We start from the raw sequence: 27,997 nt of genomic DNA, 5'->3' as shown, positions 1-27,997 counted from the left end.
ACCTGGCACAATACCCGTGGCTCTTGTAGTCGCATCGACTACATTTTAGCATGGGGGGTATCTCCCCAGTGGCCATCAGATCATGTGATGCTGGAGGCAAAGATTGTCGATGCCCCAGCCCATGGTCCCGGCTACTGGAAATTCAACATCTCTCTCTTAGAAGAGGAGGAGTACAGGGAGCTGTTTTTAGACCAGTTTAAGCTTTGGACCGAGTACAGAGATCCCGGCTCCTCGGTGATAGATTGGTGGGAAGGGGTCAAGAGTAAAATCAAGACCCTTACCATCAACTATTCAAAACAGCGCAGAGCCTCCCACCGCTGGCGTATCACACATTTAGAGGAGGAGTTGCATGAACTGTACTCTCGTTTTAAAATTTTTTTAATTTTTAATCCTGGTAAGGCCACAGAGCTCAAGGATCATTAGCGGCAGCTGCTTGAGCAGCAGGCTAAAACGTCCTTGTTCTGTGCCAGGTGTCAAAAGTTGGAGGAAAACGAAAAATGCACAGCATTTTTCTTCAACAGAGTGAGAGACTCCAAAGTGGAGAAAAGATTTGAAACTCTCCGCAACCAACATGGGGAGTCTCTCACGGACAACCTCCCAGATGCTAGAGGTTGCAACTTCGTTTTATAAAAATCTTTTTAACAAATGGAGTACAGACCCGGTTTGGGGCTCAGGATTCCTGGCCAAGCTAGATAAGGTTCTTCCTAGTGATGCCCGGGGCAGCCTAGAGGCTCCCATTACCTTAGAAGAAGTCACCAAGGTAATTCATTGCATGAATCGCCGGAAAACTCCGGGCCTGGATGGACTCCCAGTGGAATTTTTTATTTCATTTTGGGATATCCTGGGACCAGAGTTATTTATAGTTATTGAAGAGGTGCTGAGCCAAGGGAAGCCCTTTGTGTGTGGGTATTCATTAGCATTTATCAGCGTTGATAAATTGTCTAAAATTTTAAAAGCGAGATTAAGCGTGTGTTCACCCTCATGAGTAGGTCCTGTTATATTTTGGTTAACTCCAATTGAGTGTAATATGGGCTTTCTAATGATGTGCTCAGTAAGCCCCTCATCCTTTCAAGTGACATGTACTGACTTTTCAAAATTGCCGGCATTGCATCAGCCACATTTTACGGCAATAGGAGAGGTAAGTGCTAATTATTTCATAGAAAATATGTCTGTGCCGTCAAAAATCTTTTTTTTTTCTTTATTATGATAGTCTTAACTTTAATAAGATTTCAAACATGTGAAGTGAATTTAACCCTTTGAAAACACAACTTGTATTCAGTGTCCTCTGGAGAGGACAGCAGGATTTACCAACTCTCATTATGACCATTGTTCACAAAACAGAAAGCCAGCGGATGAGTAAGGTTGAAAGGATTGTGCAAGCCTTTGTGCTTGCCAGTCCAAGTGGTCTGGTGCTGGACTTCGAGGTTTATAAGGGCAAGAACACGTTCACTGACCATCACCTGGGAATCGGAGGGAATGCTGTCAATCAGATGGCACAGACTCTTCCACGAGGAACACACCTATACTTTGACAGATTTTTCACTTCTGTCAAACTGCTAGATGCCCTGAAAGCTAGTGGTCTCCAGGGAACAGGGACCATCACGAAAAACAGAATCCCAAAACAGTGCAAGTCAAAGATGTCAAATGATAACACATTTGGGAAAAAAAAAAAAAAAAAAAAAAAAAAAAAAAGGAAGAGGTGCATCTGAGCTGGTTGTCAGAAAGCAATCAGAGATTGCAGTGATTAAGTGGCAGGACAATAAGGCAGTCCTCCATTGTCCATGGAATAGAGCCCCGGGACAACTGCATGAAATGGTCTTCCAAAGAGAAGCGGCATCTTAATGGATCTCGACCTGCTGTTGTAACTGAGTACAACACTAACATGGGCGGAGTTGATCTTTGTGACCGAATGATCAGCTTCTACCCAATGTCTAGCCATACAAGAAAATGGACCGTCCATACCATTCTGCCTTTCTTTGATCTCGCTACCACTAACAGCTGGATTGTGTACAGTGTAGATCATGAGATGAGTGGGAGACTGGAGAAGGATAGGCTGCAGTATTTTGAGTTCAGATTGCTCCTGGCTGAAGATCTTACGGTCCAAGCCCAGTGGGGACGAGGTCAAGAGTTTGATGAGGTGGTCAGTGATGTCAGCACTAATGATGAGTACACTCCCCCTAAGAGGAGGCGAAGTGTGGAGCCACAGCCCAGAGACAGCCTGAAAAAATATGGTGCTGTCCATATGCCCAAGATGATGGAGGCAGCCTATGCATCACGGTGCCGGAGAGGTGGATGCATTTCACATAGGTTTTGCCATTACATCAAATGCAATGTGTTTCTGTGCATTTCCAAAGGAAAAAAATGTTTTCTGGCATATCACTCCTAACTCAGAACCCCTTATAGTTTTAAATAATTATTTCATTATTAGTTTTTTATTTCATCGTTTGCCAAGTTGCCTTACTGTTACCTTGTTATGCTTTCTGGAGGCATGAATTGCCATTTCACATGATCTTGTAAGAATGGACATCGCGGGAGCCTGCTTTGTCTTGCATAACAGATGTCTGCAGGGGGAAGTGTAACATTCCTGTGTCGACGGTTGTGGGTGAAGATTCGACACCCCGGTTTTTACATGTCTTTTGTCCGACGTCAACGTGCGAAGTATCAGCCGTCAGGACCGCCCACCCTCTTTGTCTTCACCAAATGGGAGGCACCGGGGGCGTGACATCAGAAACAACAGGTTCTGATTGGTCAATGACAACTTCCTGTAGGCCAGTGACAACTTCCTGTAGGCCAGTGACAACTTCCTGTAGGCCAGGGGTATAAATGTCTGCACACATGTGGAAAAGGGACCTCTGAGCTATCTTGCTCAGGGGGGTTTCCCTCTCTTTCCCTTCTCTTTCTCTTCTCCCTCTTTACTCTTTCTTCTCATGTTTACTTTCTCTGTAACCTTGGTACCTTTTTACATTCAATATTCACATGTAACTACAATAATTATTTACCGGTGTTAATAAATTAGAAACTGTTCATTTTTAACCTCTATTGTGCCATGCCTCTTTCTGCCAGGTAACATCAAATTGGAGTGGTTGAATACAGTGCTTTGTGTGGAGGGAGAAAGAGTTTTTCTACACACTCTATTCTCTTCTCCAACACCACATGGTCTTCATGTGTGGCTTTTTACAATCTACATTAGTAAACAAAAGTTCAATTGCTACATTGTACAAGCTTTTTCCATGTTTAAATAAGATTTTAGCAGTTTTTAATGTTTTAATTATTATTTGAATTGTCCATATGACACCATTATATGAATCTATGATGAAATGATATAAAAAGACCCGCTGTCCACTGCAGAGGACATATGGTAAAAACTAAATAAAAATATTTTGGGAAAAAAAAAAAAAAAAAAAAAATTCTTCCAGGACTCAGGAGGATATAGACAGGAATGTTGTTCTTAGTGAGTCTTCTAATTTGTTAAAGTCGCCGACAATTAGGGTTTTATCCACAGATACAACTAAGTTGGAGACAAAATCTGAGAGAAACTCAGATGATTATAAAGAATAAATCAATGGAATGATTTTATGATTTTTTCGTGAGACTACATGGGTTATGTTGAATCTCAAAAAGTTAAATACATGTCTATGTCCTGCGACTGCCACCTGCTCTTCTCATTTATTGCTACAAATTTGTTTTAACCAAGTTTTGGTCAGGCACAGTAAATCCAACTCTTGATCTGTAATAATTTCATTAACGATGAGTGTTTTAGGTGTGAGAGATCTAACATTTAATAATCCTGGTGGTACGAGTACAGAGAACTGGCTCCTCGGTGGTAGATTGGTGTGAAGGGTTCAAGAGAAGAGGGGGAGGGGGGGAAAAAAAAAAAAAAAAAAAAAAAAAAAATCAAGACCCTCACCATCAACTACTCGAAACAATGCAGCGCAGAACATTTTTGTTGCATGCCAGGTCTCAAATGTCGGAGGAAAATGAAAAATGCACTGCCTTTTTCTTCAACAAAGTGAGACTTCAAAAGCAGACAAAAGCTTTGACATGCTCCGCAAACATGGGGAGTCTCTCACGGACATCCCAAATGCCAGAGGTTGCATCTTCGTTTTAAAATTTTTGTTCTTAAAAAAAAAAAAAAAAAAACGATGTACAGGATTCCTGGCTAAGCTAGTGAAGGTTCTACATATTTATCATTGTAGCGACAATTTTATGAATTTCTTTAATACCAAAACAATTACGAATAGTGACAAGATTAGAAGCACAAACAGCTCTGTCGATATTACTATTGAAAATTATCTTCAAATAGCTGACCACCGATCAACTTTATAAAACAGCATGAACTGATTAAACTAATCTCATCTAAATCAAATGTACTTGCGTTTTGGATTCGCTTTTTTACAAGTTTCCTTAAACAAGTAGCACCCGATATTATAAATTCTATGCTCAGAATTATTAACTCGTCGCTTAGTACCGGCCACGTACCAAGTTTGTTGAAGGTAGCAGTCATTAAAACCCCTGATTTAAAAAGCCTGATCTTGATTGCAGTCAGCTTTCAAAAATTATAGACCGATATCAAACATTCCGTTTATATCCAAACTTTTAGAAAACGTCTTAGCCCAGCAGCTGAGCGCATACCTAGATAGTAACAATATCAATGAAATATATCAAATCAGGATTTAGACCTCATCATAGCACTGAGACAGCGCTTGTTAAAGAGGTTAATGACCTGCTGTTGGCCTCTGATCAGGGACTCATCTAGCTGCTTGTCCTGCTTGATCTGAGTGCAGCGTTTGACACTATTGATTAAGGGAACAGCCCTTGTATGGTTCAGATCATATCGGTCTGATCCTAGGTCCGTTACGTCCTTTAGGTGACGTCATCCACAAACATGGTATTAGCTTTCATTGCTACGCTGACGACACACAGTTGTATTCATCAGTAATGCCAGATGAGGGGCAGCAGCTGAACAAAATAGAGAATTGTCTGAACGACTTAAGACAGTGGATGCTCACCAACTTTCTCCTGTTAAACCCTGATAAGACTGAAGCTCTCATACTTGGGTCTCAAGCAGCCAGACATAAGCTGTCTGACTACATCATAACTCTGGATAGCCTTTCTATCTCACCAAGTACAAATGTAAAGGATCTAGGTGTCCTCATTGAGGACACAATCCTCTGGATGCTCTAGTAGGTGCATGAGGAATCTCCAGCTAGTACAGAATGTTGCAGCGAGAGTTCTAACTAGAACTAGGAAACCACATCACCCCAGTCTTACAAATCACTGCACTGGTTACCCATCAAATTTAGGATTGACTACATAATTTTACTTTACACCTATAAAGCTCTAAGTGGTCTCGCCCCGCAGTACCTGAGTGAACTTTTAGTTCTTTACGACCCGCCACGCCCCCTGTGGGGGGGTCACTACTGGTACCTAAAGTCAGGTCATAGCTGGGAGCAGATCCTTCTCATGTAGAGCTCCACAGTTGTGGAACGGCTTGCCGGTCAGTGTTTGGGACTCAGACTCAGTCATTAGATTTAAACTGAAAAGACACCAGTTTTCTCTGACCTTCTGTTAAAGGCCCAGACACAGTGTCAGTTATTAAGTCCACTATCACACAGTCACCCTGTTAAGCACAGACAGTGTTCAATTCACCCTAGTTAGGCTGTCCTAGTTAGGGTACTCGGCCACTTTAGCACCAATATACTACTATTACCACATATTTCAATACCAGTCGTAAGATGCCACCGTCTGCTGCTGCTTCTGTTTTCTCTGAGATACTGAATCAAGCGCACAGACTACTGCCAGACTCCAGTGAAGAGACCAGCAGATAAAAGAGGGGGAAATACGCCAGACAGATGCCCTGTTCAAGGTTGTATTCACTGTGCTTTGTCATTGCCTAACAAAGGCTTGAACTGTACTTTTTTGGTTCCTTAAAATGACATTGTTAAAATGTTTGTGGCAAACAAAAAAAAAAAAAAAAAAAGAAAAGAAAAAAATCTGTTCTCATCAGTTTAATATCTGATACGTCCCCCAGCAGTAGATTTGGGGGCAGTGGTGGCCTAGCGGTTAAGGAAATGGCCCCGTAATCAGAAGGTTGCCGCTTCGAATCCCAATCCGCCAAGGAGCCACTGAGCAAAGCACCGTCCCCACACACTACTCCCCGGGCACCTGTCATGGTGCCCACTGCTCACTCAGGGTGATGGGTTAAATGCAGAGGACAAATTTCACTGTGTGCACTGTATCACATGTGAAAATCACTTCACTTTACAATTACAAATCAAGCGGATTTTAAGAACAGGGAGTCTGCAAACGTGCTTGCACCTTCTGCTCTACTGTTACGTCCCTGGTCTAGGGTCAGGGACATGGCAAATGGAACAGAAATTCCAAAACGATACGATTGCACTTATGGCTAACCATTTATTACAAACAAAGACATATAAACAAAACACACACAAAGCAGTTCTGGTCAGTTGCGTTATGATTCAAGACTTGTCTTCTGGTCACAACCCCTCACTTCACACCAACACCCTTTCCTCTTGTCCCAAAGCAGACGCCATTTTGTGCCCTCTGCCCTATTACAGCCCACCAATCATGACAGGAAGGGGGAGGAGTCCAATCATAGACTGATGAGGAGCCACCCTGCAACATTACAGAGAGAGAGAGAGAGAGAGAGAGAGAGAAAGAAAGAAAGAGAGACAAACATACACATACTCTGCCATGACATTTATCATTTACATTTAAGGCATTTGGCAGATGTTTGGCTTTGTAGGCCAGCATCAGTATTTTGAACATGATGCGTGCAGCTACTGGGAGCCAGTGGAGGGAACGTAGCAGAGGGGTGGTGTGGGAGAATTTTGGAAGGTTGAAGATCAGGAGACATTACACCATGCATCGACCCAGTATTGCATGCCTCTGGGAGGGGTGCGCTTTCTCTGTTGTGTTGCAAATAAAAACTGCCAGCTTTTTGCCTTTTCACCAGTAACAGTCTTTACAGAATGACAGACACTTGCACTGTTTGTGTGCACATTCTCTCAATTGCATGTTTTGACAGTCATGGGGGTATTTTTACTGTTTGATACGTTTTCCCGCCTTTGTTCTCTGCTTCCCAACTGAGCCCGGTCCTCCAGATGGAAGTAAATAACAGTCCCGTTTGGCAGCTAATTTGCAAAAGCAAACAAAGAACAAATCCTGATGAACCAAAACCCTATTAGGTCTTCACAGTGGATGAGAGCAGCTGCCCAATACAACACTCCCTTTGCTCAGAGATACGATTACAGCAACCTTCAGATTGAGTTATATGCCCTTGCCTAAAACAATTGAATCAATGGAGGGCCAAGTGCACGGCAGCAAGACATACAATCTACAAGAATCTGTTGATTGCATGAGGTCATGTGTCTTCAAAAAATGCATTCTATCCGATGCACACACGTTCATTGGGAACGTATTTGGGCTCACTGCCCAGAAGGTCAGTCAGACACAGTGTAACACACAGCTGGTTTTAAAATGCCCTTTGCATCCTACAACTCATCTAATCAAGTCAGTGTTTTGTTGTATATCAATACCAGTATAAATCATACCAAATTGTGCAAATTTAATGAATTACACAATATGGATATCATTAAATTACAAAAATAATAGATATTTGTGCTATTTTTATTCCAGTATTCATAATATTTTTTTATTTATTTTTAAAAGAAACTGTTATTTGTGTTCGTTTCCGTGCATGCTCTATGACAATCGTTCACAGGCTTGGCTGTGGGGTGGAATGGGGTTGGAGCTGAATGGATAAGGCCGAGGGCTGGCGAGCCCCTGCCTAATGTCAGCACCAAACCCACAAGAGATACTCTCCACCATTACGGCCCTGTTGTTGTCGCTTGGGCTTATCTTCATCACGTACAAAACTTTTGCCTTTTACTAAAGATTTCCATGGAGAGGGGCGTCAACAAATAGAGCTAAATAGAGTGAAGGTCTGTGCTGGTTCATAGCCAAATTTGGGAGAAAATTGTGTTGCTTTTTCCAGGTGTTTTTATAAATTTTTGGAGATAAGTAATCATATTATTTTTTATATTTTTGCTGTGTCTGAATTTACAGTGTTAGTTTTTGTTTTTGGAGTTTGCTTTTGGTTTTTTGTGTGTCTACTTTGAGGTGTTAGGTGCCTCCACTATGTCGACTGTTTAAGCTGGCAGGTGGAGGCACCACAGCATACATTTCCAGATTAGAGAAAAAATGGGGTTAAGGTAACAATGTCAAGATTAGATTTCTTGAGAAAGCTGGTACAGAATGTGTTGAAGTTTAGTGTTGAAGATATAAACTGCATTATATTTACATTTATAACATTTATCAGACGCACTTATACAGAACGACATCATTAGTTACAGGGACAGCCCCCCTGGAGCAACTTAGGGACACAATGGTAGTAAGTGGGGTTTGAACCTGGGTCTTACCTATTACGCTACTACCACCCTCTCATTATATCCCTACCACAGAGCAATGGTTTTGACTTAAGTTTAAGAACAGCAAATATGTTAAGAGAATTTTGAGTCACAGTTTGCTATGTTCAGGGTTGAGAAACAGATAGTTCCCGAAATGTGGGGGTCGTTGAAATGTTTAATGAAACTGTGACTGGTGAAGACATGGGCGAAGGTTTTGCGCAGTAAAGGGTACACCTATGAAAGTGGTGGACGAGGATGGCATCTGAACCTGTGCTTGGAGGATACCCATTCAACAATGGGAAGATCCAAGCACACACCAGGGCCTGAAACAAATACCACAAGTGATAAGTGTTGGGGGAGAATCGGGGCTACATCTACTATCAAGGCATGCCTAAGGTTTGCAGAAAGTGTGGGGAATTAGGACATTTGGCAGAGGAATGCCAAAAGTTATTTTGTGGTAAATGTAGAGAAATAGGGCACAGTTATGATACTTGTACAATTAGTAGAAGGTGCAACCTATTTGGGGAAATTAGTCACCTCTACAGGGACTGCTCCAAATCCTTTGCTAACAAGTTAAGAAGGGTAAGGGGTGGAGCCAGAGTTTTTGGCAGGAACAGAATAATGAGAAGGGGAGGGTGCCATCAGTGGTAGGTGGTGATTTTAATTGTGTTTTATCTAAAACAGATGGGAAAGGAGGAGGTGAAGATGGCTTCACCTGGGTAAGTGGTGATTGCTCTAGAGCCTCCCGTATTGATTTTATGTTCACAAGGGACTGTTCTCCAAATAAAGTAACTTTAACCCCACTCTACTTTTCAGATCACTTTATGCTTTCATGCACCCTGAAATTATCCACAGGTGTGACCACTAGAGGTGGCCTGTGGAAGTTAAACTGCTCCCTGCTGGAGGACGAAGAGATTGTCACAGATTACAGAGAACAATTTGGCCTCTGGCAGTCCATAAAGGACTTCTATAAAACACGATTAGAATGGTGGGAGATGGTAAAAGAACAGACAAAAATATTCTTCAAATTAAGAGGCAAAAAAAAAAAAGAAAAGACAAAGAAAGGGAAATTAAGCGGTTGCAAAAGAGATTACAGAGATATTATAATCTCTTAAACAGTGGGATGGATAAAAGAATGCACAGGACAAATGAAGGTTTTGGCAGAAACTAAAAGTAAAGTCTTTATGAAAAGTCGGGAAAGAGATATAGAAGAGACAGAAAAATGCACAAGATATTTCTTTAAGAAAATATTGATGAAAGGAAGAAAAATTACAGTTTTAAAAGAAATTGGTAATACCTTCAAAGACACATCAAGTATTTTAAAAGAAATTGACACGTTTTATGGGGACCTTTAAAAACAAAAGGAAATAAATGAAGAAATCCTGAAAAAGGTGTTACAGGCCCTAGATAAAAAAACTGGGAAATCAAAGCAGTGCTTAAAACCATGATTTTAGAGTTACAAGATGCTTTGAAAGGTTTTAAACTTGGAAAGTCACCAGGTGATGATGGCCTCCCCGTGGAGTTTTATAAAACCTTTTGGGATATTTTAGCACCAGACATTTTAATGTTTTTTAAAAATCTTTGCGAATTTAGATCAAATCCCTGATAGTTTTAGAGGCGTTTAATAGTCACCCTGTTGGGTAAAAAATTGAGATAAACAGACCTACAAAATTAGCGACCGATCACACTTTTAAACCTTGACTAAACTTTTTAGTAAGATTTTATTAAAACGTATGTCAACAGTTTTAAAAGACTTGATCCACCCAGACCAAGCCTGTGCCATGCCAGGGAAGAAAATATGGACAGCCTAATACTGATCCGAAATGCCAACTGTTATGCGAGAGACAGAAACATTAGGTTTCTAGTATTAAATTTAGATTTTGAAAAAGCTTTCAATCATGTCTCGCACCAGTACCTGTTTCAGGTACTGGGGGAAATGGGGTTTTCAGGCAAATTCTTAAAATGGATGGAATTGCTATATAGGGACATAAATCAAGAGCACCTGGCTGCAGCCACAGTGGAGCTCCACAGTAGGCGGAAACACGTCACCACCACAGTAAAGAAACACGTGACCTGCATAGACACAAAGGAAACTACGCGAGTGGATCGTAAAGGTTGGTACAGAGTCGTTCATATACACACGTGTTGTTTGTAATTTAGTAAACTGATCATGTTGGCACTTTGTATACGTTACAAATATTTCAAACGAAGGTCTTTTTTTAAAAAAACTTTTTTACCTGCTCCATGGCAGGCAAACACACAGACATGTTTATTTCCTTGCCTTGGTCTCTAAACCATTTTTTGCATTAGAATATGATTTATTGTTGGCATATAGTTTCAAATTAAAATTTTTTGTTTTGTTTTGTTTTTTTTAACAAATTTACCTTCTGTAACATCAGTGTACATTGTTCCATTTACTGCATATTGCACTTTATTCATGTCTCTCATTGTAAAGTACTTCACAAAGAGATTTTATATATTCATTAGTACTTCTATTCTCTGTTCTATTATCTACTGCTTTTCTCTACTGCTTTTTTTATTGCCCAATCTTTATTAAAATGTATGTCACGAGTAAATGTATCTTGTATTTTTTTTGTAAAAGCTTTCTCTCCAAATTCATTTGGTTCTTTCATGTTATTCTGCTAAATCGTTATCATAAAGCACAATGGTTTTGATAAACATATCATGAAGTAGCATCAAAATTGTTCAAATGTGAATATGGTGTCCATCAGCTTTTCTCTTTGTTTTAGATGCACATATCAATCTGCAATTCTGCCTCAAAGCCACCATTTCTTTCACTGCCCTCTGTGTCCCACTTTCAGCCCCACTGTCAGGGCAAAGATTGAGGAACATATAAATGGACACATTCAATGGTATTAAATATAATGTATAGTTATAGATATAAATAGTTATATGCACTTCTTTTCAGCACTTCTGCACTCTCTTTGTTGACTTAAAAGTTACTAATCACATGGTACAGTTCAGTGCATTCATCAGCAAGAAAAAGCTTCCTGTTCACCACATTGCTTGATGGCACTTGTGATCTATACCCTTTTGCTTTCATTATATTATAGGATTGAATGGTCGTTGTTTTATTTATGTTTTTGTTAACATGTACACTTTCATTGTTAGATAAATTGATTGCATTCTATATAACTACATTTATATTACGTGTTCTTTTCTCTCTTCTCTCAGACAATATTATATGTCGGTGCAGGCTGCCATGTAGGGTGAAAGGACACTTTCACTGCCCTGTCTGTAAAAGGAATATCATACGGCGTGGGGATATGGCAAGGCATTTATTGTCATGTCAGCATTCTTCAATGCCAAGTCAGCCACCACTCACTGAGGAGCCCCGTCTCCCTCCAGCTGAACTCTCCGAGGAGCCCCGTCTCCCTCCTGATATCCTCTGTCCAGTGACTAAACGGTCCTCTGAATTTTTGGTAGACCATTAATATGCTCTACCCTCTGTGCTGAATGAAACTGTGGCTTATGGGAAATCGTTAAAAATTAAATGCCCTCACTGAGGTCTTCTTAGTCTTCTTAAAAAAAACTTCAAGGCTCACAATAGGAGGCATTCAAGCAAATCATTAGATGTTCACCTGGACTGTCATCTGCAGTGTGTTTGTGTAGATGAGACTACTGGCTTATTTGCTGTGCAGAGAACTGGCCATGGGTTTTCTTTGCCAGTTCACGTACAGAGGAAAACATGGGGGAGATCTCACAATGTCAGATGTGAGCTGGAGGAATGTCAGCAATATCAGTTGCTGGCTCAGTGGAGCGGACTAGGCTACAGTTTATGTGAGCACATTCGCTCACTAGATTACTGTAGAGAAACTGTGAAAGAGGTATTTCTTCAAGAAGCTATCTTGATGGAAATGGTAGTCCTAAAATTCTTCAGAGAGGCCAAGGCTGCGACATGCATAAGGAGACAGAAAGCTGCCCTCATGACACATGTTCCACTTTGTGTGAGGGTAGATTTTGGTGGATCCTCCTCACAGATATGTTTCTCTGTACTTGAGCCTGAAATACAATATTCTGCCAAGACGGCAGAAACTGTGTGACTTACAATGCTCAGAGGAATACCTGGCATTGTGCTTGTGCAAAGCCACGAATATCGTGCCCTCATAAAAGAATTGCAAAAGGGAATCTCTTTCAGACACAGAGAGACCTGTTTCAGTCAAATGTGCCACTATCATCAGGTCCCCCATCACTGATGACTCAGGATGGTCCTTCCTGTGAAGACAATGCTGCTGTAGAAAGGAGTATCTGCTATATTTTTAAAGAGAAACAAATTCCTCAGTCTCTTCCAGAAGATGTCAAGTCACAGAAAATGGAATATTAGAAACAGCTCATTCCTTTTGAAACTCAAGGCTATTCTAATTACTAATAAAGCAAGGATTGTCAGCATGACGGGAATGATTGAGAGTAAGTTGTAATGAATCAGATTAAATCTCAGTGTGGAATTATGCTAATGTTTTGACATTAACATGTGGTTTGTCTTTAACAGATGTTTCAACATACCATAGATTGTGTCCTCAGTACCACATGGTGTACAGATGCCAGGAGTGGATGAATGGGCTTCATAACTTTGACAACCACATTGTTTATCTATTGAACTCTGCCTTTTTCTGAGAGAAAATTTGCAGGTGAGGTTCGCAAAAATAATTTGTACTCATCTGATGTTTGTGTGAGTGAATATGGTATGTTGGTGTATGCATACATTTGTGCCTAAATTTAAATATCTGTCTAATCACAGTCTTCTTCACCCTATTGTGATATTTCAGAACCATGTATCTGTGTCAAGGGTCATTGACTCTTTGGAGGGTGAAGGGTGAAGTTTCCTTCTAGGGATCCCATATTTCATGCTTATTGCCATTTTGAGGCTTTGACTGACACAGATTGCATGTTCTCCTGCCTAAACTGTGGATTTCACCCCCTGTGGTAGTTATGGACTTACACAGAAAAGGGGTGTTCAACTTAGCAGGTAAGTTTATGTACAGTTGTGTTTATAGTTCATGGAGTATGTACATGTTCCTAATGAGTCAAGTTATTATAGTGAGTGACTTCAAAGCCCCACCTGAAGACTGCAATGGTGAACATAACACTGAAGCTTTTTGAAACTCTATTCACCTGGAGATGATAAGCCGTGGGTTCTTTCCAAGTAAGTAATGGCAAAAACTTATTCACAGTCATTCAGTGTTTTAAAGTAATTTAGACTGTAAATAAAAGCATACCATTTTCTGTAGTCAGCATGAAGAATCCGTTTTCAGTTCCACCAAGTTACACGCACTAGGCACCATGAAACTTGAAAGAGTGACATTTACATTTGTTTTTTTGTTTTTTTTTTGACAGGCCGTGGGTTTTTTTGGTCTTATTTTGTTTTAAAGTGTCTTAAGATTAATTTTAAAAAGAAATCTTGAGACTTATGAGGCAGGACTCTATATTGAAGTTTGTTAGAAGTTTTAGAGAATATGCTTACTGGATGTGTATTGATAGGAAAGTTTTAATCTAAGAATGTGTTTTTTGTATTGTCTTGTGTGAAATGTAATCGGGGAAAAAAAGGTCCTGTTCGGAGTCCTGAGCCTGAAGGCAAGTGACATTGTGTGCGTGCAGAGGAATGGTCCCCAGCGCTTCGTTGACGTCACAGTCCTCGCCGATGAAAGATTTACGACTATGCTGGAGGTATGCAGAGAAAAAAAAGAGGAGGGGTTGAAGAATTACGCAGTGGAACAACTCTGGTGGGCCAATAAGAAGATCATCACGGTCCACATCTTCAACCCCTTCTTCCCTGCAGAGACAGTCAGGAAATTTCTTCAGCAGTATGTCGAACTTCAGCCTGGCCATCGGGAGATGCGGGACGAGCTGGGCATATGGAACGGGAGACGCCAGTTCCAGGCCCGGCTACGTCCCAATCCTTCGGGTCCAGACGGGTTGTGCCACCCACCGGGATATTTTAGCATTGAAGGGAACAGGGGATATCTTTTTTACCCACAGCAGCCTCCCTTCTGCAAACTCTGTCTGGGTAGGGGTCACACAGCCGACGCCTGCACCAACATGAAGTGCAGGAATTGCCTGGACAAAGGCCACATGGCCAAAGACTGCACCGGGCCATGCCGCTGCAAGATCTGCGGCGGCGACAACCATCTGGCCCGGTCCTGCCCCCAGTATAAACCCCTGTATTCTGACACCCTGGTGGACTCCCCCCACCTTGAAGAGGGCCGGAGTCAGTCGCAGGGGGCTCAGGCGATTCCTGCCACCAAGAGCACAGAGTCGGCTGTGGTTCCGGAGACCCCGGCAACCAGACCCACCAAGAGGAAAGGGGAGATGAAAAAAGACAGCGCAATCAAGCAAAGCAGAAGGGAGGCTGAGGACTGAGAAGTAGACATCCCGCTGGCATTAAGTGCTTCATAGCCAGCGGGAGCGGGAGTTTTGCCCCCTCCACCCCCTCCCCACCTGCCCAGTCAGCCTCTGGAAGGACCCAGAGTGGATGGGGAGGATAAACTCCAATTAGACTACATCAATGAGGGTCTCCGGAGGCTGATTGAGTTTGCGGGTGGGGTGGTTGGGTGAAGGGGGGGTTTTATAATTTTATTTTTTTATTATTTTATGGGTTTTGTGGTTTTAGTAATATTTTTATTCATTTTTAATTTTTTAACCCCCCATGGCAGAGTTAAAAATTTTAACATTGAACGTCAGACGGTTGAAAAATTTCGTGAAACGCACAGCTGTTTTTAACCAACTGGCATCCTCTCCCTTTGACCTGTGTTTACTGCAGGAAGTCCACCTCCGGGACCAGCGTGGGAATCCTTTTTGGGAACCATGCCTTTCAAAGTGTAAGCCCCTTCACGGTTCTTCCCGGAAGGTTGTTGGGGGTGGACGCCACATGGAGGTGGCAGCACATTAGAGTTCTGTGCGTCTACACTCCAGTGAAAGCCACCTCTCGCATAGAGCTGTTAGAGCAGTTGGTCCCCTTTTGTTTAACATCCAGACATCTCGTCATTGGGGATGACTTCAAATGTGATGTCAGTATTCCACATTTTATTAAGTTTGTGCGTAATTTCAACCTTACTGACAGTTTCAGTTTTGCAACCCTAGTGATCTGGGAATGACCTGGCACAATACCCGTGGCTCTTGTAGTCGCATCGACTACATTTTAGCAGCACCCCCCATGCGGTTCAAAGCGGTCTCCCTGTCTCCCCAGTGGCCATCGGATCATGTGATGCTGGAGGCAAAGATTACTATCGATGCCCCAGCCCATGGTCCTGGCTACTGGAAATTCAACATCTCTCTCTTAGAAGAGAAGGAGTACAGGGAGCTGTTCTTAGACCAGTTCAAGCTTTGGACCGAGTACAGAGATCCCGGCTCCTCGGTGATAGATTGGTGGGAAGGGGTCAAGAGTAAAATCAAGACCCTCACCATCAACTATTCAAAACAGTGCAGAGCCTCCAAGCGCTGGCGTATCACACGTTTAGAGGAGGAGTTGCAGGAACTGTACTCTCGTTTTAACAATGGGGGGATTTTTAATCCCGGCAGGGCCACGGAGCTCAAGGATCGTTTGCGGCAGCTGCATGAGCAGCAGGCTAAATAGTCCTTGTTCTGTGCCAGGTGTCAGAAGTTGGAGGAAAACAAAAAATGCACAGCATTTTTCTTCAACAGAGTGAGAGACTCCAAAGCGGAGAAAAGTTTCGAAACTCTCCGCAACCAACATGGGGAGTCTCTCACAGACACATCCTAGATGCTAGAGGTTGCAACTTTGTTTTATAAAAACCTTTTTAACAAACGGAGTACAGACCCGGTTGGGGGCTCAGGTTTCCTGGAAAAGCTATAGAAGGTTCTTCCTAGTGATGCCCGGGGTAGCCTAGAGGCTCCCATTACCTTAGAAGAAGTCACCAAGGTAACTCATTGCATGAATCGCCGGAAAACTCCAGGCCTGGATGGACTCCCAGTGGAATTTTATATTTCATTTTGGGATGTCCTGGGACCAGAGTTATTTATGGTTATTGAAGAGGTGCTGAGCCAAGGGAAGCTGACAAAAAGCATGAGGTCAGGTGTGCTCTCCTTGTTGTACAAGAAAGGCAATAAAACTGACTTGGCCAACTGGAGACCCCTGACCATGCTTTGCGTTGATGCAAAGCTAATCGCGAAGATACTGACTGAAAGTTATGACCAGTCTGGTTCATGTTGACCAGACATGCGGTGTCCCTGGACGATCTGCATTCTGGAATTTACACCTGATCCGGGATGCGATCGCATGGGCGGACGATAGTCAGATCCCCCTCGCAATGGCCAGCCCCACAGTGGATGGTCTGCTGCTTCCAGGGAGTGGTGGTTTAAGGGTTAAACTGGCTCCTTCCTCGGAAAGGTACTTGTGTTAAAGGTGGACATTCTGCCCACATTGCTCTACCTTTGCACAGGTGTACCCCCTTCCCCGTGCTATGAAACGGGGTTTAACAAAGGATGTTTTCAGCTTCATCTGGGGGGGCAGGTATGAGTATGTGAGGCGTGAAGTAATGTACCTGAGGAAGGAGGAGGGGGGGAGAGATGTACCTGACATCCCTCTTAAACTCGATTGCCTCTACCTCTCGCAGCTTTGTCGCCGTCTGGTCGCTCCTCACGAGCACCCCCACCAATACCTCGTACGTCTGTGGCTGAGTTTCCCGATGCGCCATTTGTGCCCATTGTGGACAAACGCTGTTCCCAAGGCCGAGACGCTGCCTGCCCACTACAGGTATGCTGTTAGACTGGGTAAGTCCATCCAGGCAGACTGTCTCGGTGAAGCCTTGCTGAAGCATAGGGTCTTGTATAAGACTCTGCTCAGTACAAGGGCTACTCAAGCCCTTTTGGGGCTTGAGGAAGGTACTTGGCTCAGGATTCAGCCACCTGAGTTAGATCACCGTCTGCAAGACCTCAACTGGCGTTGCCTCCATGGCAAGCTGCCAGTAAGAGAGGTCCTGCACTGGCATGGACTGACCAGGCACCCTAAGTGCCCACAGTCCCAGTGTAACAACGACGAGTCCATAAGACATGTTATGTGGGACTGTGGGCATGCCAAAGCAATTTGGCATCTGGTTGGCAGCCTGTGCAGAATGCTAGACCAGCAGACGGTACTGACGTACGAGAAGATCCTACACAGATGGCCGCTGGGACCAGTGGGGTCAACAGCCCTTCGGGTGTGGGAGGTCGTTAGCATTACCAAATCTTCCATCTGGGATGCGAGGGCCGCTCTCATCCGGAGGGGGACGGACTTCACTCCCCAGGGTGTCTTCCGTAAAATCCGGGCTGAACTCGACTTCAGGATGGAGAAGGACGTCACCAACATGGGCTACGAAGAGGCTGCTCTTAAGTGGCACGCCCTTCTGGGCTCGTAGCCCAGTTGCCATTTTTTGTGGCGTCCGGACCATCTCTTTTGTCCTCAAAGCAAGTAGTGGCTGCAGTTTTATTTAAAACAAACAAAAAAAGCTCAAGCGACTCAAGTAAAAGCGACTGCCTTTTATTTCAGATTAGGGTGTGGATTTTGGTGTATTCATTTGATTTAATAATTTTATTGTGATGTGTTAAGTAAATATAAAGGAGGGAAAAAAATAATAATAATAACTATGGACTTATGTGATTTAAAACGTGTGCATCAATTTATATATTTATTGTGTGATTTTACTATTTTGATTGTTTCATACTGTGTGGACCTTTTGACTTTGAATTTGGTGTGGGGGGGAAAAAAAAAAAAAAAAAAAAAAAAAAAACTACATGGAGAATTATCATTTTACATTTTTTGTATTGAATTAAATAAATATATAACTTATTGTGCAACTTGTGGTGTGGGAGTTGGACCATTTGGTGGGTCCCTTATTCACTTTTGATTTAGGTAGTGTTTTATTTAAAAGATTTTTTTTAAATTACAGTTTTAAAAGAAAATGGTAATACATTCGAAGATACACCAAGCATTTTAAAAGAAATTGAACAGTTTTATGGGGACCTATATAAAATCAAAGGATATTAATGAAGAAGTCCTGAAAGAGGTATTACAGGCGGTAGGAAAAAAATTGGGAGATCAAAGTACGGCTTTAAACCAAGATTTTACTCTTTTAGAATTACAGGGTGCTTTGAAAGGTTTTAAACTGGGGAAGTCGGCGGGTGAGGATGGCCTCCCTGTCGAGTTTTATAAAACCTTTTAGGATATTTTAGCAGAAGACATTTTAATGGCTTTTAAAGACTTTGCAAATTTAGATAGATTACCTGATGGTTTTAGAGGAGGAATCGTGACCCTGTTGGGTAAAAACGGGGATAAAACAGACATACGAAATTGGAGACCAATTACACTTTTAAACCTAGACTGCAAACTTTTTAGTAAGATTTTATCACAACGTATGTCAATGGTTTTAAAGGACTTGATCCACCCAGACCAAGCCTGCGCCATCCCAGGGAAGAAGATATCGGACAGCCTAGTACTGATCCGAGACGCCATCTGTTATGCGAGAGACAGAAACATTAGGCTCTTAGTATTAAATTTAGACTTTGAAAAAGCCTTTGATCGGGTCTCGCACCAGTACCTGTTTCAGATACTGAGAAAAATGGGGTTTTCGGGCAAATTCTTAAAATGGGTGTAATTGCTATAGAGGGACATAAATAGCAAGATCTTGGTTAATGGGGTTTTGTCCAAAACAATAGACATTTGTTCTGGCGTTCGTCAGGGGTGTCCGCTATCTCCGCTCCTGTTTGTGGCATGCATTGAGCCATTGGCACAGATCTTGCGAAGGGACCAATGGATCAGCGGGCTGAGTTTACCAGGTGGGTTAATTGCAAAGTGTGTTTTATACATGGATGATGTGACTCTTTTAAGCACAGATGCCACATCGGCCCAAAGAGCTCTGGAGTTGACAGAATGGTATGGAGAGGCATCAGGAGCAAAGCTCAACAGGCGCAAGTCTGAGGCCCAGCTCTTTGGGTCATGGGGGGGCATACCAACAGAGATTGACGTGGATTTTAAACAAACAAATCTGAGAATTTTAGGGGTTAAATTTGATGAAGGGGGAGGATGGGACAATTGGAATGAGGTTTTAGGAAAAGTAAAGAGCAGACTTGGTTTCTGGGCTCTGAGAAGTCTGACTATAGAAGGGAACATTTTAATTATTAAAGCAGTGATTTTACCTTTGCTTTTATTCTGTTTTTATTCCTCCTAGGGTCTTCTTGGTGAGCCTGGATAGGGCAGTGTTTTACTTCCTATGGGGGTCTAAATGGGAAAGACTGAAAAGAATGGAGGTAAAGAAAAGTAAAAAGAAAGGAGGAAAGGGCCTCCCAGACCCCTACTTATTCCTTGGAATTAAGTACACTGCCCTACATCTAAAGTATGCAACAAACCCCGCCAAAGATGATAAAACCGCGGCCATGGTCAGGTTCTGGATTGGGTCATATCTAAGACACCTGAAGTTGATGCCAAGAGACCACACAACTCCTGTGTCTTTTACTTTGCCCCCCCAATATGTTTTTATTAAAACCTTTTCAAAGAAACATAACAGAGAAGGAGAACATTCTAACACTTACAAATAGTAAAGAAATTGTCTCTCTTGTGCAGGGTCGGGAGGAGGTGATCCCAGTGCGCGGCCTCTCTGCAGAGGAAGCAGAGAAAGTTTGGCGCAATGTGGCCTGCCCCAGACTCCAGAAAAAAAGACACAAAGACCTTTCATGGTTGGCGGCTCATGAGATCCTCCCGGTTAGGGCTGTAATGCACTCCTGGGGCATGGGAAGGACAGCAGAATGCCCACGCCCAGGGTGTGGCGCCCCCGAAACGGTGTGGCATGCTCTCTGGGAGTGCGGGGCGGCAAGGGACATGTGGGCCAGAACCGGAATCATACAAAGCCCGGGCCTGCCAGCAGGGGAGGTCCGAACACTAGACTGCTGGGAGGCAGTATATGGGGTTGGCCAGAGCATGGAAGCACTGAACAGGAAAGACTTTCAAAAGCTCTGGTGCACCCTGAACAGTGTTAAAGATTCTATATGGGCCTCCAGAAACCTGCTGGTGGGGAAACGCGTGACTGCAAAGCCTCAGATGGAACAGCAGCTAGTCCAGGCGTCACTGAGGGCGTACACCGCACGTCGTCATCCGGAGGAGGAAGCCGGGGTAACCACAGGAAGGTCCCGGTCGCCCCCAGACTGACCGCTCGTAGATGCCCCCCTACAGCATCCAGGCGACAGGCAGGAGCAGCGGGCCAAAAGGGAGAGGATCTCCTCTGAGCCCAAAAGAGGCAAGTCGAGGGCTTGGAAATGAGGTGGGAGGAACTGGGATCATCAACCCTCACTTCCCCAACATGATGCCAGAGAAACAAAAAAGATTTTAAAAGACAACTAAAAATGTGCTAAATTCTCGTTTAATTGCTATTTATTGAATTTTTCTTTTTACTACTTGTGGTTTTTAATTTTTTAGTTAAACATAAAAATTGTTATGGCTATTGTGTTTTCAACTTTTTGGAATGTGATTTGTAAAACAAAGATGATTCTTCTCTGTAATGTCAAATAAAATAATAATAAAAATAAATAAATAAATCTGTTCTTATCAGTTCTCGGTGGGAGTCATGCGGTGTATGGGGCACCACTGAGATATTTTTTATTTGCCCCAACACCCAGCACTTTTAATCCAACAGCCTTTTCAAAGTCTAAGCACTTACAGAGCCCTTTTTAGGGCTCTGAACCCCCCTGAAGATGGAGTCTGGAGCCAGGGTCAGAAAGAAGACGGCGGCGACGGCAAAAGACCTGGCGGGACAAGCAGGTAGCAGGCCTCCAGCCAAAGCCCAGTCAGCGAGGAAAAAAGGGAACGGGGACCATTCGGGAGCAGGACCAGTCGAGCAATGCAAGAAAAGAGAAGGAGGTGAAGCAGCAGGTCATGGAGACAGCAGAAAGCTTGGAGGGCGCAGAGGTGTCCACTCCCCACCAGGCCGGGGCTCCGGACAACCGGGGGTCTCAAACAAGAGACAGCACCTCCACCGAAATGCCTGCGACGAGGATGAAGAACACGCTGAACTTCCGCTGGAGGGTTTTATAAATCGTATTTATTTATTATTTTATGGGTTTTTTGGTTTTAGTAATATTTTTATTCATTTTAAATTTAACCCCCCATGGCCGAGTTAATTTTAACATTGAACGTCAGAGGGTTGAAAAATTTCGTAAAACGCACAGCTGTTTTTAACCAACTGGCATCCTCTCCCTTTGACCTGTGTTTACTGAAGGAAGTCCACCTCCGGGACCAGCGAGATGTGGCCATATTCACCCAGAACTGGAACTTGAGTGTGGGTGGCGTCCATTCGTCAGGCGTGGGAATCCTTTTTGGGAACCATGCCTTTCAAAGTGTAAGCCCCTTCACGGTTCTTCCCGGAAGGGTGTTGGGGGTGGACGCCACATGGAGGGGGCAGCACATTAGAGTTCTGTGCGTCTACGCTCCAGTGAAAGCCACCTCTCGCATAGAGCTGTTAGAGCAGTTGGTCCCCTTTTGTTTAACATCCAGACATCTCGTCATTGGGGGTGACTTCAACATCTTCCTCGAAGGGAAAAGTGATGTCAGTATTCCACATTTTATTAAGTTTTTGCGTAATTTCAACCTTACTGACGGTTAGTTTTGCAACCCTAGTGATCTGGGAATGACCTGGCACAATACCCGTGGCTCTTGTAGTCGCATCGACTACATTTTAGCAGCACCCCCCATGCGGTTCAAAGCGGTCTCCCTGTCTCCCCAGTGGCCATCGGATCATGTGATGCTGGAGGCAAAGATTATTATCGATGCCCCAGCCCATGGTCCTGGCTACTGGAAATTCAACATCTCTCTTTTAGAAGAGAAGGAGTACAGGGAGCTGTTCTTAGACCAGTTCAAGCTCTCACGGACACATCCCAACTTCGTTTTATAAAAACCTTTTTAACAAACGGAGTACAGACCCGGTTGGGGGCTCAGGTTTCCTGGCCAAGGTTCTTCCTAGTGATGCCCGGGGCAGCTTAGAGGCTCCCATTACCTTAGAAAAAGTCACCAAGGTAACTCATTGCATGAATCGCCGGAAAACTCCAGGCCTGGATGGACTCCCAGTGGAATTTTATATTTCATTTTGGGATGTCCTGGGACCAGAGTTATATATGGTTATTGAAGAGGTGCTGAGCCAAGGGAAGCTGACAAAAAGCATGAGGTCAGGTGTGCTCTCCTTGTTGTACAAGAAAGGCGATAAAGCTGACTTGGCCAACTGGAGACCCCTGACCATGCTTTGCGTTGATGCAAAGCTAATCACGAAGATACTGACTGAAAGTTATGACCAGTCTGGTTCATGTTGACCAGACATGCGGTGTCCCTGGACTATCTGCATTCTGGAATTTACACCTGATCCGGGATGCGATCGCATGGGCGGAGGATCGTCAGATCCCCCTCGCAATGGTCAGTTTAGACCAAGAGAAGGCATTTGATTGTGTAGACCACTGCTTTCTGTTTAAAGTGTTGGAGAGAATGGGGATCGATGCAAGGTTCATAGGGTGGATCCAGTCCCTCTACCGGGAGGTGGGCAGTCGGGTGTGCCTTAATTGCTCACTCGGCTCTTGGATCCCCCAGACTGGCGGGGTGAGGCAGGACTGCCCTCTCTCGCCGCTCTTATATGCTCTTTACATCGAACCCCTGGCAGCTGCCATCCGTGCCAGCCCCACAGTGGATGGCCTGTTGCTTCCAGGGAGTGGTGGTTTAAGGGTTAAACTGGCTCAGTATGCGGATGATACCACCATGTTTGCATGCTCTAGCCGGTCCCTCAGTCAGGCGTTCGGCAGAGCTTCCGCCCAGCACTTAATCTTCAAAAGTCGGTGAATAAGTACTTTGGTGGCTGGAAGGGCAGGGAGGACCTTTTCGGGGACTTAGCCCAATGTGAAGGTCCTCTTAAAGTCTTGGGCATCCTTTCCAGTCTGAAGGGGCGGCCCAGGCCATTTGGGAAGAACGCTTGGCTAAGGCCAGACGGAAGATGGGGTTGTGGAAGGGGAGGTCCCTCTCCTTCCTCGAAAAGGTACTTGTGTTAAAGGTGGACATTCTGCCCACATTGCTCTACCTTGCACAGGTGTACCCCCTTCCCCGTGCTATGAAACGGGGTTTAACAAAGGATGTTTTCAGCTTCATCTGGGGGGGCAAGTATGAGTATGTGAGGCGTGAAGTAATGTACCTGAGGAAGGAGGAGGGGGGGAGAGATGTACCTGACATCCCTCTTAAACTCGATTGCCTCTACCTCTCTGAGCTTTGTCGCCGTCTGGTTGCTCCTCATGAGCACCCCCACCAATACCTCGTACGTCTGTGGCTGAGTTTCCCGATGCGCCATTTGTGCCCATTGTGGACAAACGCTGTTCCCAAGGCCGAGACGCTGCCTGCCCACTACAGGTATGCTGTTAGCCTGGGTAAGTCCATCCAGGCAGATGGTCTCGGTGAAGCCTTGCTGAAGCATAGGGTCTTGTATAAGACTCTGCTCAGTACAAGGGGTACTCAAGCCCTTTTGGGGCTTGAGGAAGGCACTTGGGTCAGGATTCAGCCACCTGAGTTAGATCACCGTCTGCAAGACCTCAACTGGCGTTGCCTCCACGGCAAGCTGCCAGTAAGAGAGGTCCTGCACAGGCATGGACTGACCAGGCACCCCAAGTGCCCACAGTCCCAGTGTAACAACGACGAGTCCATATGACACGTTATGTGGGACTGTGGGCATGCCAAAGCAATTTGGCGTCTGGTTGGCAGCCTGTGCAGAAAGCTAGACCAGCAGACGGTACTGACGTATGAGAAGATCCTACACGGATGGCCGCTGGGACCGGTGGGGTCAACATCCCTTCGGGTGTGGGAGGTCGTTAGCATTACCAAATCTTCCATCTGGGATGCGAGGGCCGCTCTCATCCGGAGGGGGACGGACTTCACTCCCCAGGGTGTCTTCCGTAAAATCCGGGCTGAACTCGACTTCAGGATGGAGAAGGACGTCACCAACATGGGCTACGAAGAGGCTGCTCTTAAGTGGCACGCCCTTCTGGGCTCGTAGTCCAGTTGCCATTTTTTGTGGCGTCCGGACCATCTTGTCCTTTTGTCCTCAAAGCGAGTAGTGGCTGCATTTTTTTTTTAAAACACACAAAAAAAGCTCAAAAAGTAAAAGCGACTGCCTTTTATTTCAGATTAGGGTGAGGGTTTTTGGTGTATTCATTTGATTTAAAAAATTTATTTTGATGTGTTATTTAAGTAAACATATAAAGGAAAAAAAATAATAATAATAATAACTATGGACTTATGTGATGATTTAAAACGTGTGCACCTATTTATATATTTAATGTGTGATTTTACTATTTTGATTGTTTCATACTGTGTGGACTTTTTTGACTTTGAATTTGGTGTGGAAAAAAAAAAAAACTGTACATGGAGAATTTCATCATTTTAAGCTCTTTAACTTGTTTTTTTTTTTGTATTGATTTATATATTTATTTAACTTATTGTGCAACTTGTGGTGTGGGAATTGGACCATTTGGTGGGTCCCTTATTCACTTTTGATTTAGGTAGTGTTTTATATTTTAAGAGATTTTTTTGGCAGCACACGGTGAGGACACCCTGAAGCGAGCACAGTAGCACCCTGGGGACAGGCCAGGGGGGATCCTCCTTTTATTGGATCCCAAGCTGCGGTATGTGCATTCCGTCTTTTTATTTAATTTTTATGAGGCCATGGGGTTTTTATTATGGTTTTATCTTGTTTTTAAAAGTATCTTAAGATTAATTTTAAAAAAAGAAATCTTAAGACTTTATAGCAAGACTCTTTATTGAATTTTATTGGTAATTTAGAAAACTTGCTTTTTTATTGTGTTTTATATATGAAGGTTTTAATTTAACAATGTTTTGTTTTATGTGTCATACTTTTGTCTTGTATGAAATTTTCAATAAAGAGCATGATCTGTTCTTATCAGTTCTCGGTGGGAGTCGTGCGGTGTATGGGGCACCACTGAGATTGATTTTTTTTAGCCCCAGCACTTTTTAACCCAATAGCCTTTTCAAAGGCTTAGCACTTACAGAGCCCTTTTTAGGGCTCTGCACCCCCCCCCCCCCGAAGATGGAGTCTGGAGCCAAGGCCAGGAAGAAGACGACGACGGCGAAAGACCTGGCGGCACGAGCAGGTAGCATGCCTCCAGCTAAAGCCCAGCCGGCGAGGAAAAAGGAATTGGGGACCATTCGGGAGCGGGACCAGCTGAGCCAGTTAAGAAAAGAGAAGGAGGTTAAGCAGCAAGTTTTAGAGGCAGCAGAAGGCATGGAGGAAGAAAATTCTGTTGCAGAGGTGCCCGCTCCCCACCAGGCCGAGGCCAGGGCTCCGGACAACCGGGGGTCTCAAACCAGAGACAGCACCTCCACCGAAGTGCCAGTGACGAGGATGAAGAACACGCTGAGGTTCCGGTGGAGGGGAGCAGACCCCCAGGGCTTCCCTGAGAGAGTTCCATTTATCAGGGAGGTCCTGTTCGGAGTCCTGAGCCTGAAGGCAAGTGACATTGTTTGTGTCCAGAGGAATGGTCCCCAGCGCTTCGTTGATGTGACTGTCCTCGCCGATGGAAGCTTTACGACCATGCTGGAGGCATGCAGAGACAAGAAAGAGGAGGGGTTGAAGGAATACACAATGGAACAACTCTGGTGGGCAGATAAGAAGATTATCACCGTCCACGTCTTCAACCCCTTCCTACCTGCAGAGACCGTCAGGAAATATCTACAGCAGTTTGTCGATCTTCAGCCTGGCCATCGGGAGATGCGGGACGAGCTGGGAATATGGAATGGGAGACGCCAGTTCCAGGCCCGGCTGCGTTCTGATCCCTTGGCTCCAGACGGGTTGTGCCACCCACTGGTCTATTTTAATATCGAGGGGAACAGAGGATACCTGTTTTATCCACAGCAGCCTCCCTTCTGTAGACTTTGCTTGGGTAGGGGCCACACAGCCGACGCCTGCACAAACATGAGGTGCAGGAACTGTTTGGACAAGGGCCACATGGCCAAAGACTGTACCGGGCCACGCCGCTGCAGGATATGTGGCGGTGACGATCATCTGGCCCGGGCCTGCCCCAAATATAAACCTCTGTATTCAGATGCTTTAGTTGATTCCCCTTTCCTTGAAGAGGTTCGGAGTCAGCCGCAGGGGAACCAGCTCTTTCCACCCACCAAGGAGACAGGGTCGGCTGTGGCTCCAGAGACCCTGGCAACCAGGCCCCCTAAAAGAAAAGGGGAAAGTAAAAACAATCTTACGGTTAAGCAAAGCAGAAGGGAGGCTGAAGTATCAGTAGAGGCCCTTTTCCCAGCCAGGGCCTTGCCAAGTACAGGCCGAGAAAGCAACACCATGCCGGCAGCAAGTGTTTTACCGCCAGAGGGAGTCGGATTTTCACCTGCTCCACCCCTTTCCGGTCAGTCTCAGGAAGGACCCCGAGGAGATTTGGAAGAAAAGCAACAATTGGATTATATCGACGAGGGTCTCCGGAGACTGATGGAGTTGGCGGGTGGGGTGGTTGGGTGAAAAAGGGTTTTATGGCTGGGATTTTATAATTTTATAATTTTAATTTTTATGAATGGATTGACCTCATTCCCCAGGGTGCTTTTGGTAAAGTTCGGGATGATTGTGTGTTCGGGATTGGGATGGACGTCGCTAGCTTGTGCTGCAGGGAGGCTGCTTTGGGGTGGTGTTCCAGTCTGGGCTTGTGGCCCGGCAGTCATTTGTTTGGCGTCCGGGCCATCGTCTCGTTTTTTGTCCTCGGTGGCAAAAAGTGGCTGCAGTTACATTGTAAAAAATTTAAAGTAAAAAAGATTGCATTTTATTTCACCTTAATGTGTGGGAACGGTGGGTTTGTTTATTATTTATGGGTGTTAGTGTGGATGATTAGGTAAATATATAAAAAGAACATTTTAATGGACAGCAATGATGATTTAGAACTGTGTGCATTTAACAATTTTTAAAGTGTGTGGTTTTATTAATGGTGAGTGTTTTATATAATGTGTGTGTGTTTTTTTATTTTTATTTTTTTTGTTGTGTGGTTATTTATTTATACTGAAAAATAATACACTAATAATATATACATATATGCACTGTACATGGAGAACGTTGTCATTGAGAAGTCCTTTATTTCCTTGTATGGTTTTATATATTTATCTAACCTATTGTGTGATGTGGTGGTGGGGTTATGGACCGTTTAGGGGGTCTCCCTTTTGGTCCCCTTTCACAACTTATTTAGGTGAGTGTTTTGTTTTCAGGAGGCTTTTTTAAGCAGCACACAGCGAGGACACCCTGAAGTGAGAACAGTAGTACCCTGGGGATAGGCCAGGAGAGATCCTTTGCCTTTGGTTGGATACCAATATATGGTATGTAGATTTTATACATGTAAAGAGGCCATGCGTTCATTCCTTTTTAATTTGGTTTTATCTTGTTTTTAAAATTAAAATGACATCTTAAGGCACTTTTAAATCTTAAGACTTAAAAAGCAAGAGTCTTAATTGTTTTTGTTGTAATTTTAGTAAGGATACTTGTTTGATGTATTTATGTAAATGTTTTGGTTTGTGAAGGTGTGCGTTTGTTTAACATGTG

General features: G+C 43.9%; 1 pseudogene; it reads left to right on the top strand.

The window, feature by feature from the left end:
• Nucleotides 1-7,867: 7,867 nt before the first annotated feature.
• On the top strand, nucleotides 7,868-7,958 carry LOC114763984 (uncharacterized; annotated as a pseudogene).
• The last annotated feature ends 20,039 nt before the right edge of the window (nucleotides 7,959-27,997 follow it).

Source organism: Denticeps clupeoides, chromosome 14 (assembly GCF_900700375.1).
Source record: "Denticeps clupeoides chromosome 14, fDenClu1.1, whole genome shotgun sequence".
NCBI lineage: Eukaryota > Metazoa > Chordata > Actinopteri > Clupeiformes > Denticipitidae > Denticeps > Denticeps clupeoides.
Note: the sequence above shows the minus strand (reverse complement) of the source record. Positions and strands in the feature narration are given on the sequence as shown.